General features: G+C 47.5%; 1 protein-coding gene across 1 annotated transcript in view; it reads left to right on the forward strand.

The window, feature by feature from the left end:
- LOC137627246 (poly(A)-specific ribonuclease PARN-like) overlaps positions 1 to 10,000 on the forward strand; it is a 506,907-nt gene that overhangs the window by 397,340 nt on the left and 99,567 nt on the right. The window lies entirely within an intron of this gene.

Raw genomic sequence — 10,000 nt, forward strand, 5'->3', positions numbered from 1 at the left:
GAAAATTTCAAATTATTAGAAGGCACAGGTTCCATAGGAACGTCAGTCTTTAATAAGGAAAAAACACATCATGCTCTAGGCATGCGGCACTCATGTGACGACTATGACATTTCACCTTGTAAAGAACAGTCTATGAAAAACACTAAGTGTCCCTGAAATCACTACGTATCACACGAGGGTCAACATAGGCACCCGAAGAGTTAAAGTCCCAAGTAACTCACTGTTCTATGCAGAGTTAATTGCAGGTTTCATAACACTACCTGCGGCTACCACGAAATGTTTGACTTCATGCACTTGCTTCGCGTAGTGCTTGAAGAAAACACACGAAGATTTCCAGCCTGTGAAACTCTTGAGGCTTTCGAAATCCATGCTCTGGAAAAAATTCAGAGACGATGCGACTTTTCTAGGATCATGACCTGCGGGTGTACTGTCAGGATCCGCTCTGCGAATGAAGTAGGTGATTTTCACTCTTATTTGTTTTAGTGACAGGTCGCTACCCGATGTTTCTCCTTTGAAGAGTTGGCCTCCACCAAAGTCAGAAGTTCTACGAAGATAGACCTTGAGGCTCTCTACCGGACATAAAGAGGCATCTTCTTTCAGGGGGCAGATTCTCCAAGGGCCCCATCTCTTGGTGGGTAGTTCATTTTTCGCGAGAAACGTCGGATCCGGGAAGAGGGTAAGGTCTCCTGAGTCTGTAAACAGGATGTGACCCTCGTCTCTTGATAATGCCACTATTTCGCTGACTCGGGCTCCTGAGGCAAGAGCAAAAAGAAATATTAACTTTTTTGAGTCAGATCCTTGAGAGGGCACGAATCGTTGTTCAAGTTGGAGGCAAAATGGAGCACCTTGTCCAGGGACCAGGAGATAGGTTTTGGTGGGGGTGCTGGGCGTAGACGAGCGCATGCCTCCGGCAGTTTATTGAAGATGTCGCTGGACAGATCAATCTGGAAGGCGTACAGTAGTGGTCTAGTCAAGGCCGATTTGCAGGTAGAAATCGTGTTGGCTGCTAAGCCCTGTCCATGAAGGTGAATGAAGAAGGACATGCAAAAATCGATGGTGATTTCCGTAGGATTTTTTGCCTTGACGAATTAGACCCACTTTCTCCAGGATGATTCATATTGCCGTCGTGTGGATTCGGTCTTGTATTCCTCGAGGAAGTCTAGACTTTTCTTCGAGATCCCAAACCTTTTCTTCGCGGCTAGGGAGAGAAAATCATGAGATGAAGGTCCCTGACTTTCGATGATGAAGCGAAGACAGTCGACTTCTGTACTTGCTGGGAGAGAACTGGGCCCGGGAGAGGGATCAGCGTGGGCTGTAGCTCCAGGACTAGGGGGTACCAATTACTCCGGGGCCACTTGGGAGCCACCAGGGCCGCTGTCCCTTTGAAGGTTCTCAGCTTGGAGAGGACTTTCAGCAGAAGGTTGGTGGGAGGGAACAGGTAGATCCTGGACCATCTGTTCTAATCCAGTGACATGGCGTCCACTGCTTCTGCCTTGGGGTCCTCGTACGGGGCCACATAACGAGGAAGTTGATTGTTGTCGCTCGTTGCGAAGAGATCGATCTGAAGTTCTGGGACTTGGTGAGAGATGAAGGAGAAGGATCTTGCGTCTAGAGACCATTCCGACTCTATCGGGCTTGTCCGAGATAGAGCGTCCGCCGTCACGTTGCGGAATCCTTGTAGGTGAACTGCAGACAGGTGCCATTTCTTCTTCTCTACCAGGCGGAAGATTGGGAGAAGCACCTGATTTATCTGGGGCGATCTTGAGCCTTGGCGATTGAGACATCGGACTACCACCGAGTTGTCCAGGGTCAGACGAATGTGGATCGAGGGAGGCGGAGAGAGTTTCTTCAGAGTGAGAAGGACCGCCATGGCCTCCAAGATGTTGATGTGAAACGTCTTGAATAGGGGAGACCATGTTCCTTGAGCCTGTTGTTGGTGGGAGTGACCTCCCCAACCCTCCAGCGAAGCATCCGTGTGGATGTTGAGTGATGGAGGTGGATGTTGAAGAGGGATGGACCTTTTCAGGGCCTTTGCTTCCGACCACGGCTTTAGGAGTAACCGAAGTCTGTTTGGGAGCCGTCTCTTGAGGTCTCTTCAAGCGATGGATGCAGAACGTCTCCAGACTCCCGCGGCATCCTTTATCTGTGCACGCAGCACTGGGTTTGTCACTGAGGCGAACTGTAGAGAGCCTAGAACTCGTTCCTACTGACGTCTTGAGATCCGTTTGGATTTCAGCAGTTTTTTGACAGACCCTGCTATTTCTTTCCTTTTCTTCTGGGGGATGGAAAGGCGGTGTGACTGAAGATTCCTCTGGATTCCTAACCATTGGAACTTCTGAGCTGGAGAGAGGCGAGATTTCCTTCTGTCTATCTTGAATCTCAGGTGTTCCAGAAACTGGGTGACTTTGTTGCAGGATCTTAGACAATCTTCGGGCGATGGAGCCCAGACCAGCCAGTCGTCGAGGTAGGCCATCACCTGGACGCCGCGGAGGCGGAGCTGTTGAACGATGGCGTCTGCCAGCTTTGTGAAGATCCGTGGGGCCACATTGAGGCCGATGGGCATGTCCCTGAAAGCGTAGCTTTTCCTTTGGAGTCGAAATCCTAGGTAGGAGGAAGCGTGGTGGTTCATTGGAACGTGCCAGTATGCACCTGCCAGGTCTATGGAGACCGTGTAGGAACCTTGAGGCAGAAGGGTCCTTATCTGTTGAAGAGTCAGCATCTTGAACTTGTTGTTCGCTATGAACTTGTTGAGGGGGGGATAAGTCTAGAATGACTCTGAGTTTGTCGGAGTCCTTCTTGGGGATGCAAAACAGTCTCCCTTGGAACCTGGTTGACTTTACCCTCCTTATCACCTTCTTGTTCAAGAGTTCTTGGACTTATTCTTCCAGAAGGGGGGTTGACTGTTGGAAGAATTGCTGGAAAGTTGGGGGTGGATGAGTCCAGCTCCAGCCTAGACCCTTTATGACGATGCTGTGTGCCCAGGGATCGAAGGTCCAACGATCCTGGAATTGGCGGAGTCTTCCTCCCACCGGAAGCACTTCATTGCTTCTGGTTTCCCGAGGGTTTGCTACCTTGGCCGCTAGCTCCCTTTCCTCCTCTGCCTCTGGAGGGACGGCGAGATGCATCTCTGCCTGCGCCCCTGTTTAAGCCTCTACCTTTGGGACGAAAGGTAGTTGACTGTTGCTCAAAAGCAGGGGTGAAGACCGGCGACTGTGACAAGACCGGTTGGGTGACCAATTGAAAGGTCTGCTGTGGCTGAGCTGCCACTTGGGGAGTAGCGGATCCCGGAAACTGCCGTCTCTGTTGACGTTGCTGGGGTTTCGGTTTCGTGGGTTTCCTCTTAGGTTGAGGGCCGTCGTCCTGAGAGGATTTCCTTTTCTTCGACATGCCCCATTTGTGGAGAAGGTTCCTGTTCTCCGTGGCGGCCTTGTCGGTGATCTCTTTCACTAGGGAGGAGGGAAAGAGGTGCTTACCCCAGATGTTGGAGGAAATCAGCCTCCGGGGTTCGTGTCTCACTGTAGCACTTGAGAACACGAATTCACGACAGGCTCTACGAGCCTTCGTGAAGCTCTACAGATCCTTTACTACGGTCGCCAAATGTGTTTTGGCGAGGACCATGTAGTAGTCAGGGACCCTAGTGTCACCGGCCATGACTTCGAGCTGTACTTGGAGGGACATAGATGCGGCGAGCCTTTCCTTCGTATCATGTTCCCGACGAAGGAGATGGTCATTAAGTTTTGGGAGGTCCTCGTTAAACTGACGACCAGCGACGTCAGGTTCTAGTTTTCCCACTACAAATATTGACTGGACGTCTTTCAAGTGTCTAACATCAGGGGGAGTAGTCAGGGAGAAGGGTCTGCACTCCTCCAGTGCAGGGCAAGGTTTTCCTTCTTCCACTGCCTTATGCACCGCAGTGAAGGCCTTTTCCAAAAAGGGGAAGGTCGCATCGTCTGGTGCGACGTAGGTCGGGTGCTTCTTGCTAAGCGCCGGTAGTTTTGAGCAGGTGAAGCCCCTGCTTTTCACTGTATTGGCCAACATAGCCTGGGCCTTCGGGAGATCGAACACTATAACCTCCTTCGGTTCGGTCTCTTCTTTAGAGGCAGGTTCAGATCTAAGTCGGACGTAACAGTCCGGGTAAGCCTCAAAGTTTGGGAAGAATTCCACTTCTTCCAGCGCGATCGAGCCGACCTTTTCGCTTATGAAGATCTTGCCCGTAGTGATCGGCATGTGCTCGGCATACCTCCAGGGGTTAGTATCCGAGCATGCAGGGAGGTCCTTAACCGAAATCCTTTTCGGCTGCTTCGAACTTCCCATGTTGGACCTGAAGAACTCATGCGTCTCGCGGAGTTTCTTATCCATGAGAGCCTCAAGCATTTTGAAGATCTCCTAGGCGTTGGATGGGGTAGGATCCAGGGTAGCGGATGTAGACGGGAGTGATACATCCGTCAGTGTAGGAGTCGGTGTGGGGGTGGATGTTGGAGCGACCTCCTGCTCCGACTCAGGGTATTCCACCCGATCTTCCTCATAGTCCAGTTCGTCGCCCATGAGGTTCCTCTCCGTATTCTCCGACACTTCCGACATACGTTCCTCGTTGTCGGCATCCAAACGGCACTCGTGCATGGACTGAGCCATGACTACATCTGGTTCCACCACTAACTGGACGGTGGGAATCTGATCTTTGGGGACCACTGAGTCTGGTGATGCCTTCGGGAAAAGCAAGGCCATCAAATCTTCGGTGGCGAGATATGGTCCGGTGGCGTTCTTCTGGAAGCCACGCACACCACTTGCGTAGCTTCTCTCGAGAAGAGTCCCTTACCTCCGCTGAAGGAGGATTGTCGAACGCTTCGACCAGGCGGTCCTTGCAGACTGTACAGTGCTGCGGGTCCCAAAATTTCAGATCGCCTTTCTTATTGGCGCAAGGGGCGTGGGTCCTACACGCCGTGTGCCCGTAGAAGTGCGGGCGCTTCACTTCACAGAAGTTGTGGTCACATTTCACGTACTCCTCCTGTAAGAGAAAGAGAACATGAGTATACAGAAGTCATACAAATGACTTATATTACTCTAAAGTTAAATATTAAGTAGTTAACTTTAACTTAACATTAATTAAATAATAACATTGTAATGTTAGAGAGTGGAGCGGGAAATGAAGTAGATAGACACATACTCTGTGTATCCCGCCCAGCTGGTTACCGTAACCTTATCAGTAGGCAATTTGTTTGTGACCGAGGACACAAAGCAGAATTCTTCAATGATCACCAAGGAAGGCAGAAGGTAATTCTAGCAGGGATTGCCTAAGATGTATATCAAGGATTGAGACCACTCAGGCCAGTAGTTTGGGGGGTTGTAGAAGACCCCATAGGACAACGGTTTCCGGCAACCAGCCGTGCTAAGACACACACAGCATGCTGGAAAATTGTGATATGCAAGAAGACAGCACGGCTGTTAATAGAACGGTAAGACAATACCTATCCATTGGGGTAGCCAAGCTATCTGGTTGCAGTGTAGGGCTATCAGCATGAAGTTGATAGCTGGGAGAAGGGGTGCAAGTCTCTTGGCGTCTCCGGAGGGCGCCGGCAGACCGGCGGAACGCTGGAGGCCGCTCCAGCAGGGTTTCTGGCATTAGGGAAGACACATAGAGAAGTCAGGTGTAATGCCAGGTTGGCGGCCCCCGGCACAGCGGCGGCACGCCGGCAGGAGGCGGAGGCTCCGCTGCCGGCTTGGTGACAAGGTCATAGGATAAGGAAGGGGGTTATAGCATACCCAGACCGCCGGCAATCGATGCCGGCACGCCGGAGGCCGGCCCGAAAGACGGACGACCGAAGCTAGGTAGTGTAAGGGTAGGCCATCGGCTATACACCGACAGAAGGCGGCAGCCCTCCGGCACGTGGAGAACTGTCGACTAGGGAGGATACAGGAATGTGTCACCAAAGGAGGGCGGTATCGCCGGCACTAGAGGCGGCAAGGGACCGGCACGAGGGCAGGAAGAGAGACAGAAGGAGGGATGGAGGGGTAAGAATACGAACCCCTATAGCATCCCACCTGAATGAGTGTACCCATGATAGGGGCTAGCCCTATCACCCAATGGCAGGGAGCCGGGTGCCAGAGTAGCCCAAGGGAGGGCCAGGGAACACCCAAGAGAGGGGGAACCCCTGCGGACAAAACGTTTCCAGTGGCTAACCCCATAGGACGCTATGAAGGGTATATGTACCAGAGCGGACTGCCCACAGGGACTCAAGATAGCCCTATCAATCCACCCTAAGGAGGAGTTGTAGGACTAGGGACAGATGTGTATAGGCTAGATCATACTAAGGGATAGGGGGGGAGGGGAAAGAAGAAGGGTCTTCCATAGGGGAGGCTCTGTACAAAAACGGCCACCAAGGAAGGGAGAACGCTCCGTAGCCTAGGGTAGGCAACCTGAATGAGAACGGTGCATGGGTACCGTTTCAAGCAAAGTACAGAACTAGGCCCCCCCCCCTCCCCCCGAGGCCTAACCTAGAGAAGGGATGTTAAACCCCAAGCTAGGTAGGCTGGAAGACATATCGCAAGTTGCAATGAAGGTCAGGTAACCTAACCTCAGCAACTGAGGAAGGACAGGCCGTTCCTCTTTCTCGGACGCAACCCTAAGGGGGGATCATTCCCTTAGGGAGGACAGAGAAGCGATAAATACTCTGATACGGACATGATCCCCTTACGTGGTAGGGGGAGCGTGGCCACACGGAGGGAATGCCCTAAGGCAGGGGGTGAAGGGAGCATATAGGGGTCCTACAATTAGGTTAGGTTAGAAAGGCACACTATCAAACCGATCCCCTATATGGTCCCTGAAGGCGAAAACACTTGCATCACAGTAAACAGTATCATAAAATAATGCCACTATCTTCATAACTTAACCTAGGATCACTGGAATATATCATGCATGAACACTGGTGTTAGGCGCTCTGGCCTAGGGGCTAAGCTAGCGAACTAGCATGGGGTCAGGCGATGACCGATAAAAAAGCGTCAAAACACGATATATGAAGTTCCTAGCTATGAAGACTAAATAACTAACAGTATCAATTAGTTAAAAGGCCGGAATAAGCTGTTCAGGCTAGCTAAATAAGGCATGCAGGGGAACAGCGATGCCATAAAATGGCGTGTCCAGTAGTAGCACAGCTCTGCCAGAAAACACGAAATATCTCGAAACGTATAAGTTACTTTACGGTCAGAGCTTATTTTGAACAATACTGGGACCTGGTACTCAACTTTCCAGAAGAAGGCGAGGCTGAAGGTAGCGACATTGCGAAGATGTAAGCCGATGAAAAAGCACAAGGGAAAATCCGTCTTAGCAAGGCAAGCTACTAAAAGAAGGATGAGGACGGACGTGACGTCATTTAGCAATGGCGCCCGTTTGTTTACGTTTCGAGTACCAAAAGTAGCCACGGACGAGTATAGCTGTGGAACGGCTCCCCAGCTATTCTCCGCCCCTCCATATCGAAGTGTTAACTCTATATGGGGTGCAGATAGCTATGTGGCGCGTTAATACATGCGTCCCCTGTTGATATACGATGTCTTAAAGGGAAACCTTTAGGATACTCGCTCCAGAAGTTAGAATTCTGTGATAACCTGTGGTTAAATTCTCTGGGAATATCTTAGTAGTTAATATACCCAAGGAAGCTACCAATAAGGAACCTTCCATCAGGACGCCATGGCTTGAGCCCAAAAAAATCTCTATTGGGGCAAAGAAGAAGAAGCATATACCCATCAAAAAGAGAGAGGGATCAGTTATAACAACTGAGGATGAAGAAAGGCAACGTTAGATGGAACATTTTAGTGATGTCATGAATAGGAGATATGAAGGGAATAATTTGATTGATTTACCTGAAGCTGAGTTAAGATCTTGATGTGCCCAGGAATGAATTCAGTGTGTTAGAAGGCGAAGCTATTCTTAAAAATCTCAAGAGGTGGAAAGCCCCTGGATACGATGGAATAACTGCTGAGATGATATAGGCTGAAAATGAAGTGACTCCCAGAATACTTACAAGATTATTTTGTAGAATGTGGCATGGAGAGACAAAACCTGATGAATGGGAGCTAGGAGTGTTGGTGAAAGTGGCAAAAAAAAGATCTGACTGATTGCAATAATTACAGAGTCATCACACATCAATTGTCATGAAATTATATAGTTTGCTTATTCTAAAGAGGGTAGAGAGAAAGATTGATGAGAAGCGGAGAGATGAACAAGCGGGATTTAGAAGAAGTAGAAGTTGTACTGACCAAATTTTCATTTAACATGTTGTGCAGCAATGTGTATAATATAGGAATCCACTGTTGATAGCATTTGTGGACTATGAAAAGCCCTTGATAATGTGCACCGGCCAATTCTGTTGAGAGTCCTGCGTTATCATGAGAATATCAAGTGCAATGTCAATGTTAGTGGAGTCCTATCAAATAAATTTCCATTGAACACTGGCGTATTCCAAGGGAATGTATTGTCACCTATGTGGTTTATACTCCAAATGGATTTTGTAATGCATAGAACAGTTGGAGATGGGGGAGAAGGGTTGGACTGGATTGGTAATAGGAGGTTAGCTGACCTAGAGTATGCTGATGACGCTGTCCTTATTAGTAGAGCACCACAGGATTTGCAATGCTTACTTACCAGAATGTATGAAATATCACAGGAGGTTGGGCTTAAGATGAATAGAAGAAAGACAGAGATGATGAGAATGGAATGTGCAATGGAAGGTAAAATATCATTGGAAGGAGAAAGGATTAATGAGGTAGAATCATTTAAATATTTAAGAACTATAATCTGTAATACAGAGTCTTTAGAATTGGAATTTAATGAAAGATTGGAAGAAGCAAATCAGACAATGGCTAGGTTATTTAAAATTTGGAAAGAAAATTGTCTGAAATTACTCACAAAATTCAGACTATATATCAGTTTAGTGAGATCATTGTTACTGTATGGACATGAGTCGTTGTATGACAATGAAGCTATATCTAACAGATTTTTTAGATTTGAGAACAAAGCCCTGAGAAGAATATTGGGAGTTAAATGGAAGGACAGGATTAGAAATGAAACTACAAGAGATTACTCAAGTGCCACATGTGGATGAGATCATGGTGAGGGGACAGATGGTGATGGTTTGGGCATACTCTTTGCACTTTCCAAGAGAGATTAGTTCACCAGACTTTCAACTGGGCTCCACAAGGCACTAGAAGAGTTGGAAGACCCAGACCTGCATGGCTGATGACTATGAAGTGTGAAATAGATGATGAATGGAGAAGTATTGATTTAAAAGTTCAAGATAGAGACGACTGGCGAAATCCAACCGAGGCCCTTTGCGTCAATAGCTTTAGGAAGAGATGATGATATATATATATATATAAATATATATATATATATATATATATATATATATATATATATATATATATATATATGTGGTAATATATGTTCAATGTAGTTTTACATTTATGCTCTCATGTACATTGTGTTTCTCTGCTTGCATTTACCAGCTTATTATGTTGCTATTTGTGTGTCTTCGTGCATATTATTGCTTGTGGATGGCCCTGTGTTGTCTGGCCCTTACTTTGATGTATTTGTTTGTTATTGTGCATGTAAAGTAGTACGTGTTGTAATAGTGGCTGTTTCTATTGTTTCAGGAGGTGACTCCAGTTTTTGTGTGCAATAAAACCTATAACAGGTTTTTATTGATCCCCATGGTTCCCCCTGAGTTTAGGCATACATAGATGATTTCCTTGTGTGTGCTTTTGCATGTATAAATAATTGCAATATTCATATTTTTTAAACCATTTGAAAGGCCATTCTTTTTGCTTGCTCCTGCTCTGAAGAATTATATAACAGTAACATTTTAAATTAAAATCTATATCATATTTTCTAAGCCCACGATAAAAAGAAAACTTTTCCGGAATCAAATGAAAATTGTTCAACACATTGTCCTACAATACATTTTTGTTTATTTATATATCTTTTATAGGAAATCTATTCAGCTTTCGA

Source organism: Palaemon carinicauda, chromosome 35 (assembly GCF_036898095.1).
Source record: "Palaemon carinicauda isolate YSFRI2023 chromosome 35, ASM3689809v2, whole genome shotgun sequence".
Taxonomy (NCBI): Eukaryota; Metazoa; Arthropoda; class Malacostraca; order Decapoda; family Palaemonidae; genus Palaemon; species Palaemon carinicauda.